Below are 11,494 nucleotides of genomic sequence, written 5' to 3'. Positions count from 1 at the left end.
ATGAAAGAAGTGGAAAATAAAATGTATACACAGGTAATTGAATAGGTGAGTAAAAATAACATAGTTAAGGAAATAAAATAGTTAATTAAGTGGTTATAGTTTTATCATTATTAATCATTAAGTGGTTCCACGTTGGGCGCCAGACTATATTACGGAAAATTTAGATTTATCTTTAGTTATATATTTATCGTTTATATTAATATTATATTCACCTAAAGTAAAATTTTTAATAATCAGATAGAAATGTTATATCTTTACTCTCATGATTTGAAGCACATTTGCAATTCACAATATGGTTTCGATGGCCTAAGGGGTTTATCTTTATTTATTTTCCAATTAATTAATTCCTATTTAGTTTTATTAAGTCAGTTAAAATTTGATATATATCATGACTGTGTTAGATATAACATTATACTATCATATTATTAAGAATTTTACTTTATCTGAATATAATATAATTATCAACGATAAATATATAACTCAAGATATACGTAAATTTGCAGCTATAAATTCAGTATTTATGGACCCTTATAATGAGGGTAATAAATATGAATAAGTATATATTATGATACTACGATTTAGTTATGAGTTAAGTAAGGAATGCATACTTTTACACCATTTGAGGATCTTCAAGCACATCTTCCTTCTAAGGGTATCTACACAAGGAGATCTGCCCAGGACACTAAAATTCACAATACATACCTAAGACTTTGAGGGAGCCGGTGAAACGTGGGTGGTAAGACATTAAGAAGAAATTAATGTTTGTAAAGTAGTGTTTGTAGGAGGGTTGTTTGACAGTGGCCATCAGCTATTTATCTTGCCAAGGGGGGTGTTTCCTTCTTCTATTAATCACCCGGAGTGCTTTCTCCCAGCGGGGGGTACGAGCCCCAAACACTCTCCCCTCTATCTTGAAGGAAGGGCTAAGTCTATGGCAGGTATCTTCCAGGGTTTATGGTATGGTATTATGTTATAGCCCAAGAGCATAAGAAGAGAAACAAAAAGTTATCCCACTCCAATTTTTTATAACTTGAATGAAAACTATATCGAGTTAAGAGTTAAAACTCATGACCCTGCCAATGTAAGTGGGGTTAAACAATGGCGATAAGTTACTAAACTGACTTCTTTCAAGAGAAAAAATTGCTTACTGTAAAAAAAAAAAAATTACCAGGGATAAAGTAAGCATTATAAATACCCATGTTCCCTCAAGTTTAATTTATTCCAGATAAACGTGTATTTTATTCAGACACCCATATTCCTAAAATTAACAACAAAACTAAATTTATTTTCCAAATAATTCTCAAATAAAAATAAAAATTTTGTGATTTATTTTTGGCGAATATCATAACAATCTCTGTTACTCTGAAAATTAATCTCACCACTTACATTATACTAAATTATACATATACTTGGAGTTCGAATCCGGCAGGGCAGAAAATTGTTTTCTGTTACAATAGGGGTATTCATGATGTTGTGTTAAATGTTAAATGTTTTACCATGTTAAATGTTATAACTATAAGATTGTGAGCAGCCCTATTTGAAGTCATGTTAAATTTTAAATGCACAAGAGCCCCTAGCGGATTTTCTCAGCAACTTGTTGTATAAACCTTTATGTTTATAACCTTCCTTCCAGACCCTCATGCTATTGTTTACTTCAGTTTTGATTTAAGTAATTAATTACAACATGACTAGAGTGAGTGAAAAGTGGAATTTGTGTGAAAGTTTAGCTTATGAAATGAAATGAAAAAATAACTTTATTCTGGGACATATGTCCCCTAAGAATAATTGCATGGTTCATATAGTGAGATTTTTATCTGGCGAGCGTTTACAAATTTTCAGATAGTAGAATGAAATTACATTGTTTTTTTTACTGTTTTTTTTTTCTTAAATATATCATTAAAATTATCCATTCTGGTTTAATAACAGGGATATGAATACCACAAACACACGAAAGAACTGAGCTGTCACAACAAAAATGGCGGCGATCTCAACTGGTCTATTGTGTGACGTCATTCTCCATTTAACAGACCAAGTAACAGACTCTCAGCCATGTTAAATGTTATTTCGTTTTACCACGGTAAAAGAAGGCAATTTTTTTCGATTTAACATGAGTTTTTCCATTTAACACGCTTTGACGTGTTAAACCAAAGATCATGAATACCCGTACTGTAGCCATGAGTCAACTCCTGTGGGTTCTGGAGCTCTCAACCCAGCCTCTTAAATTGGGTACCCTTAATTGAGTAAAAATCTGGCAGTCGAGCGTGATTCTGACCAAATCACCTCCTTGCACAACCGTTGGTCTAGCAGCAGTACTTCTTTACAAAGTATTGATGGCCCTTCATGGGTTGTAGCGGTACAGAGTTATATATATACTTTAATTTGAGGGCTAAAAGGCATCTGTATGTTGAATAATTCATGATATGGTTTTTCATAAACGAAAGATTTTTTTTATTTCAAAAAATGAGGAAGTTTATTTTTGATCAAACATCATGAGATCTAAAAATAAGAATGATATTTTACGTATAACTCAAGAAGAGTCGAAGAATTTGTTAATTATAATTTTTAATAAAGTTGTGGATGTTGTATTATTATTATTAATATCATTTCTCCATTATTCTATCTTTGAATTGCTCCCAAAAGTCCAAGAACCAGAAGAAAAAAATAAAATAATATGATAAAAAACCTATTTCACCCCGATTCCGAATCACTTTAATGAAAACTATGTATTGTTTCAAGTCTAAATCGATGAATCTGCCAATTATAGTCGGGTGGGCGATAACTAGAGGTTGTTTAAAACCGTTACAAAAAATTAAATTTTCGTTCGGAGTCCCTTATGTTTAGAACTAACAACACCAAAATAATTTATAGAACATCATTTAAAGTAGAAGTTAAATTTTTACCTAGATATACGAGAGATAAATTAAATATTCAAGTCTTAAGGTGCTTGTTCTTCAAAGTTACATTATTCACGAAAAATCAACATTTTGTGAATTATTTTTAGCGAATACAATGAAAATCACTGTTGTTGGTGGCTTTAGGGCGTAAAACCCTGAGGTCACCAACGCCCATGTTTCGCCTTATAATCCTATTTCCTTTTATATTTATAATTCTATTTCACTTTATTTTTCTCTTTAAATAATTACGAAAAAATTCAAATAATTACTTCTTTTTGAATTTTTTAGTACGTACTACAAATCTTCTGGTTTAAATCTTATTCAAAAGGCCAGTCCTTTTTAAGAAAACCAAAACCATTTCCACGTTCTTCTGGTCATCATTCAGAGCATCCGATACATTCGGCCCTACTCCCAATCTACTCAAGTTCACGGAATAGAAATGACATTCCTCAAATTTGTGACTGATCGTAAGTACACTGTTGCAGTATTGACATTTTGCCGGTGGTTGCTTACTGATCAGGTATGCATGAGTTAAACTTGTATGACCTATTCACAACCTGGCTATAGCTCCTCCCTGCGATTGGTTTGATGTGGTCCATGGTTTAATGGTTTTTTAATAGTTTCTAATTTCCTAGGCGGGCTTTCATACCACATGGCTTGCCAACTAGAAGATATTTCATTTCTCATCGGAAGACTTATTTCTTGGGGTGTCAGAATGGCCGCGCCCTGACCTGGAAGAGCAAGTGCTTGTTTAGCTGCAATGTCCGCCAGTTCATTTCCAGCGATCCCCACGTGACCCAGCAGCCATATAAAGAACAGTTCTCGAACATCTTGGTATAATTGTGAATTTTTATTATTGCTGGGTGTTTCTGGTAAATGATCTTCATGGCTTTTAGTGAACTTAAAGAGTTGGTAATGATAACTATGTTAGTATGCGTCACTGTCATGGAGTCACACTTGCATGTAATTCAGCTGTATATACACTGCATGCACTTTTATTTTATGGGTTGAGTTATTTGTGATGAAAGAGGATGCTGTAGATTCGTCAGATTTTGATCCATCAGCATATATAAAAAAAGGATCAGGAATACTTTGACAAAGACGTGAGAACCTAGTTCTATATTCAGTAGGTGACGTACTACCTTTGGGAAATCGGGAAAATCAATGTTCATCTGAAGATAAATGCTGTCAACTACATTATACTAAATTCTATTAGCTTTAATGTGGGGGCTAATATGCATCTGTACGTCTGATAAAACCTGAGATATAGTTTTTCATAAACCAAAGATTTTTTTTTTCCGAAAAAGAGACGAATTTTTATTTTGGCGAATACCATGAAAACTGATATTCCTACTCCAGCTGCTACTCAATTCAGAGCTAAAAGACATCTGTACGTCTTTTCTAAGAGTAGTAGTTTCCATGATATTTGCCAAAATGAGTTCATAAAATATTAATTTTTCGTTTAATTGGAAAACAGTATCTCAGGAACAAATGTGAAACATAAACAGCTCTGTTAGGGCCCATATTGTAGCTAGTTTACTCTACTTTAAACGATATTATATAAAGAATTTTTGTGTTTTAGGTAGTTCTAAACATATAGAACTCCGAATGAAAATCCGGACTCTTGGACTATTAGGGAGCAATCCAAAGAAAAAAAAATTAATATAACATCCAAAACTTCATTAAAAAATATAATTAATAAATTCTACGACCTCTCTTCAGTTATCCGTAAAATAAGAATGATGATTCGAGAAATTACTGATCACAAAGGCATACTTCGCAACTATCAATTAGTCTTAGCTTTCTACAATAATGCGATGCATCTTAGGAACACTTAGTTCTGATGAATTTCGCAATGCACTCAACACTTGGGCAATACCGAAGAACTAATATAAGTTCAGAATGTGAACAATCATTGCTACAATAATGGCACAGAAATCGGCCAATCTCGCGGGAGAGTAGGTGGCATTTTGATAAAATGTCATTTAGAAAACTTTTTCGAAATTAATACAATGAATGATTAAATAATTATATATCTGTAGTATTATATTTAATTTTATTTATCATTTACACCAGTAACAGCCTAGAGCCATAAAGGACTGTTTAGTAAAATAACAAAGGAATATAAGTACAAGCAAAAAAATAATTACGACGGAAAAGAGAAAATGAAAAATTTGAAATAGAGTACAAAAGAAAAGAAAACATTAGTTCAAATATAAGTAAAAAGAAAGTGTACATATATGTGTTTAAATATATTCAAAGATAATAAAATAATACTATTGGGTTGTAAAATAAGTTCGTAGAGTTTTTCTATATTTCAATTTAATCCTCTTTGTGTTTATAAAATCATGTTTACTCTGTGTATGTCAAAATCATGGTGAGTAATGTTTATATATTCTAAAAAAGTATTAGTCAAGGTGCTTTTATGCATCTGTTTCAACCGAGATTCTTTATCTTTAAGTGGTATTTTGATTGCTCAAATGGAAGAAAAAAAATTCATTTTCGTCATTTAATGATTTTTTATTTTCAAAAATGAAAATCCGCTGCACAGACAGTTAACACAATTTGCAGTGTGTATGTCGACGGTGCCTTAGGAGAAAGCACCGTCAGTGGTCTGCTCGGTTTAGAAAAGAAAGTTTTGACTTGGAAAACGAAAAGCGCTCGGGTCGTCCTTCAACTGTTGATGATGACCAAATTCAAGGATTGGTCACAGACAACCCTCACTCTACGACACGGAATATCGCAGAAACGATTAACATAACTCATGCAAGTGTCTCAAAACATTAGGGGGATGTGGAATATGTTTCTTTAAGTGATATATGGGTTCCTCACAATTTGACGGAAAATAATTTACTGGATCGCATTATGCTGTGCATTTGGTGGGATTAAAAAGGTGTCCTTTATTTTGAGCTCCTCCCGCCAACCAAAACATTAATTCTGCAGTATACTGTGCCCAGTTGGAACAATTAAAGACAGCGGTTGAGCAAAAGCGTCAAGAGGCCCCCCCCCCCCGATGAATAACTACAAATTGTCACGGTGAACAATATTACTCCTGACTCTAATAGAGCCGATGATTACTAAATTGGTAGCATCACGCCAGATTCATCCTTCTCACTAAGATGATTTCGAATGTTTTAACTTTTCTATTACATTCTATTCTGAGTTCAATAGTTTCATAATTTCAAAGTTCAATGTTTCTAATTTATACATTTCTTAGCTATATTATACGAAAAAGGTAGAAACATTGATACATATATATTTCCTATTAATTGCTATTAAATTTTTTTAAAAAATTGATTTCCAGGTGGCTAAGTAATAGTTTTCCTGGAAATGGGGTGGTAGGACAGAAAAGTTTGGAACCACTGGTCAAGAGAGTCGACTTTTATTTCTGTGATGGTTGCAAGAAATGAAAACTTGATTTTTCACTAAGGTGAGAAAAGGGTGGAGCCTTGTAGATGATCTCCGTATGTCAGAAATGATAAGCCAGAGGCTCATAAAAAATAAATAAAAAAGAAAAGAATAATGAAGGAATTTCTGGAGGAAACAAAGGTAAAGTACAAAAAGACACGTTGAGAACTTGTTTTAACAGAAAGTAAAGTGAAGATAAATGTTATGAGGAGTTATCTAGTTCAATGTACTAAGATACCAACTGTCGAAATGTAGAATAAAGTCACCATAACTCAGCTTACCACAGACAAAAGTTCCTTAGAAACCAGAAGAAAATCTTATAAACAATTTACAATTGAATATTCAATAACGAAACGAAGTCTTAAAAAAAAAACTTAATGTACTACATATTTAGAATTGAAAGGACATAAAAAAAAATCGCGATCCTGAAATCTACAAATATTACAGACTAATATTTCACCAATATGATCGATACTGGTGGAATGTCAGTCTTAAATAGGATGTGTATGGTAAGGAATGTCAGTCTTTAGCTGCACTTTATCCGTTTGAGGCCCTTCAGTTCTGAACACAAGACTTAATAGTTAATGGTAAATTATAAATCAATAATTGCTAGTAACTAACCGGGGCTCATACCTGTACTATCCATGTTGGTGAGGTCTTCGCCGCTGCCAAAAAGTAATCTCTAATCATAACTGCGATACATTAATACCAGGCCTACACACTTGACTGATCCAATAGAATACAGCTTTTTTAAGAGATAATCGAAATTAATACAAGGACACTGTTGAAATTTCATTGCTAAAATAAAGACAATTGCATACTCAAGAATGGATTACCTTGCGAAAACCAATAGACCTCGATACAAGAAGTACAGTAAAAAAGTAAGATAAATTGGAAACTTCAAGTATTTTTCCATTCATAAATTAAAGTTTGGTCAACTGTATAGTATTTGGTACATTATAAAGTCTTCTTTATTAACATGTAAATTATCCCAATGTACTGGTCCAACTCCCCTAATCTTTATAATTTTGGGAATTTTAATGTGATTTTTGTTATACATCAAAAGCTCCATATGCCACTGTCATGATACAATCAAAAACAAATAGAAATTACAAAAATTAGGGAGGTTAATGGGGTGAAAATGTGTGGACTTACACCTTGTATAAACCACTCTGGTTCAAGTTTGTATGGATTGCTGAGTTTCGTTTAGCATGAATTGTATTTATTAAACAAATTGTGTGTTCTAATGTTCATATGTTTTGTTTTTTCACCTGAAAAAAAATTCACTCGGCGAATCATCGGAGTTGCTTACTCAAACATGAGATAGGTGCATCTAATTAATTAGAAAACATCAGAAATGAATGAAAATAAAAAAAAAGGACCAATCACTAAAATAAAACTGACTTGACAGTCTTCCATTTGACAGCGAGTTTTAAACACAAGGGAAGGGGGGGGGAGGGAAGAAAGAATATATTTATCTATTTACTCCACTTCATTCGTGTCAGTTTTTTACACAAATTTACATGTAGTAGTAATAGCCTTTTTTTTGGTAATTTTTTTAATTTATTTATTAATTTTATTTTTTTTATCAATTTTTCTATTTCTAGTAATTATAGTACATGGTCATAGCATTGAAAACAAATAGTGCTCTCTTGCAAGAGATATCAACTGTTAAAAAATAACTTGTAAACTGTTACAACAACCATTTAAGGCCAAAAGGAATACTAGTTTTAATTGCATCATAAAAAAATAGGCATTAACAGCAATTGGATCACAGTAATAAAACGAGATTTCACTTTATATATATATTCTTATCACTTCTTCGAGACTGGTTTTATTGTTTAAATAAAATAAATAATATCTAATTAAGTCTAAAAAACTCTTTATTAAAACTATAAATGTTCAACGTTCCGGGCAACTATAGCCAGGCTCAAGGACAATCTTAACTATAAGTTCACACTTCATTATTAAAATTTTTATTTTTTCAGGATATTCTGCTCAGATATAATAAAATTAGTCAAATTAACCTATTTCAAAACTTTTAATTACATATTAATTTAGTACTATTATCACTTACTAATTAAAAAAAATTTTTTTTTCAAGTACTTGATGACAATTCCATACAGTTTACTAATGCGAAACCGCAGGAGCTAACAATAAAAAAATATAATTTATTGGCAAACTGTCTTACAGCATACGATAGTCCAACATAAATAATAGTGAATGAAATAATTTTTAAAAAAGAATCGTGATTATAACTGCGATAGTAATGACAAAAATTAAGGTTTGAGGAGATATTCGGGTGGGGGTGCGGTCAGTAATGTTACATAAATAAATAAACTTATTTATTTGTGCCGACGTTTTGTCACGAATTTCAGGTTTTCATCATGGCTAAAAACAAAACGATAGAGCAACCTTAATTTAGAAAAATAAAATAATAAACAAATTAGGAAATATACATCCAAATAAATTAAGTAGCTAGTAGATGATACTAATAAAAGATGAAATATAATATTGTAGGAGTATGAATCATACAAATCTAATGATAAAAAAAAAAAAAATAATAATAGATGAATTTTATTTTTAAATTTGTCGATAATTCTTGCCTCTATAATATTATGTTCTATCTTCTATTAGTAACATCTATCTACTTAATTTATTGTTATGTATATTTCCAAATTTGTTTGTCATTATTTCTATTTTCAGTGAACTAAAGTTGTTACCTAGTTTTGTTGTTTTAACCCTGATGTTGGCCTGAAATTCAGGTCGAAACATCGGCATAAATAAATAAGTTTTACTAATTTGTGCATCTATGCTCGTCGCACCAGCGACCATTTTCTCCGCATATCTAATCTACGGTAAATTATAAACACCACAAATAAAGCCAACATAAACCACAAAAATAAAGGTACGCGACTTACTTTAAGACGGGAATATAGGTTTCCAAATGGAGTTTGTTCCCTGCACGTCCTTCATTCGGCTCAGTACGGCACTACACTAGTAGACAATATCTCTTCAGTTCAAGTTTTTTTTCATGACTTAATCTCAAACATTTTATTTTTTGCTTGCTACACTACATTATCAGCAAATGTAAAAAAAAAATTATATAAATGATTAAGAATGCTTAATTTACATTTTATGAGAGAAAATAAATTTTACTAGCAAACGCCGTTTGACAGTTCCGAGTAATGACATTATAGTAACTTAAGAAATCATAAAACTAATTTTTTTCCCCATATCAAGTACTAACACACTCTGAAAATAAGAATCGCAGAGTGATATTAACGTGTTAAGAGTGTGCTTTACTAAACAGCTCTTTGTCTATGATGAAATTTTTTTATCGAAAGCCAGATGACTAGTGATTATTGCGTATAAATGAGAATAAGATGCGTAAGCTATTTACTCGTGAAGTGATTACTGAACCCAGACCTTGATGATAGCACTCCGACGTAAGACTGATCGCTAACCTCAAGTAGGAAATTAAAATACAATGATAACTATTTTCACACGGAATAGTTTTTCTTTTCACCATTCCAATAAACGAACATCCATCATTGAATGTAAAAAAGCTTTTTTAACAACCTTTATTATCGGATAGTTCGATTAGCATACAATACGAATTGAAGGTCTTAAGCCTTTACGAAAAGGAAAAAACTACAATCTTTTCAAAATAAAGTCCTAAGAATCGCAGTTAATGCTCCTTGGTTCATAAGAAATAGCCAATTGCATCGCGAATTACAAATGGAGTCAATAGAGGATTATATCAAAAAACGGTTCATGAAGTTCCATTCCCAGTTGCCGACAGTTAAAGGAGCAGTGACCTAAACCTGGGAAACCCAACCTCAACCCGAAGACTGAAGCCCAGACTGCTGCAGGACATTCTGTTATAAATTTTAAAAAATATAAAAATAATTCATAGTCACACTACCTCTATTTTACTTATTATTATTACTCATTTTATTTATTCAATATTTTTTTTCTCTCTTTTCTTCCCTCGTCCCTTTTTCAAATTAACTTGTTTATTTTTACTATTAGAGGGCAATTGTTTATTTAAGTATACCAATATCATTATTTTTTTGTAATAAATTCTCTTTTATTAAGAAGCATTCTTATCTATTTCTTTTCTTTTTTTTTCTTTTAATAATAACATTGTATATAGTTGTATATACATAATCAACTGTTAATATATATAAATACGGCCCACCAGGCCGATCTGGTATAAAATAAAATATAAAAAAAGGATTGGGTTTAGTTTCTCATTAGAAAATTAGCTATAAGAAAACTTAAAGAAAATGAGAATTATGTTGGACGTTGAACTCTAACTGGGCTTCGGATAAAAACTGAAAGATACTCAATAAACAATACCACAACTATAAATTGATAAATTGAAATGAAAAGGCATTACTGATTTTATAAAAATAAAAAATTAAATTATTGGATGAGTACAACTAAATCGTTTGTACATAAAAGGTAATACTGAGAAAAGAACTCCAAATAAATTGATAAATTTTTGTCAGGTCATAATATTTAGCGCGTAATATTTGAAAGATCTTCAGCTAATTGATGTTTCCACAAATCATCCATGCATATCAGTCATTACAAGCAAAATTATTATTACTAAAAAATTATATAGCCCAAAATAAAAAAATAAACAACATGATTTACAATTGGGATTATAGATCAATATATAATATTGATTCCTTGTTATTGGTACTTGTATTTACATTGTTCATATATAATAAAAGAAAAAAATTAATAAATAACAATAAAAATAAAGGCCCAACGAACCAGAAGGTACAATGCTGATACTACAAATCGTTCTCCACATACATCCCTTCAGTAACGCCCCTCGAAACCCAATTTTACTAAATCAGTTTTAATACAATCCTCCCATCTACGTTTCGGTCTATCCCTCGGAGGTTTACCATGTGCTTGAGATTTTTTAGCTACCTTTAGATAAAATATCATGGAGACTTTTAAGTAAATCTATATTTTTACTGTCTAGTGACTGCAGCGGCTCCGGTTCGAATCCGGCCTGGAGGGTCGACTTTTATTTACGTGACGGCCACACGAAATGAAAACTTGATCTCCATCGTGGCTAGAATAGGATGGTACCCTGTAGATAATCCCCTCTCGTCTGTATGTCAGAAATGACCAATGTCATAAAAAAAAAAAAAATATTTTTTTCACAGTAC

At 31.6% G+C, this 11,494-nt stretch overlaps 1 protein-coding gene across 8 annotated transcripts in view; it reads right to left on the bottom strand.

Annotated features, from left to right (window-relative positions):
- The window catches only part of cnc (cap-n-collar), a 470,532-nt gene that overhangs the window by 245,535 nt on the left and 213,503 nt on the right, over positions 1–11,494 (bottom strand). The gene's annotated exons all lie outside the window — the stretch shown is intronic.

The sequence above is a fragment of the Halyomorpha halys genome, unplaced genomic scaffold, assembly GCF_000696795.3.
Source record: "Halyomorpha halys isolate HHAL.00 unplaced genomic scaffold, Hhal_1.1 Scaffold168.1, whole genome shotgun sequence".
NCBI lineage: Eukaryota > Metazoa > Arthropoda > Insecta > Hemiptera > Pentatomidae > Halyomorpha > Halyomorpha halys.
The sequence above is the reverse complement of the archived record's forward strand: the minus strand, read 5'-3'. Positions and strand labels throughout refer to the sequence as shown.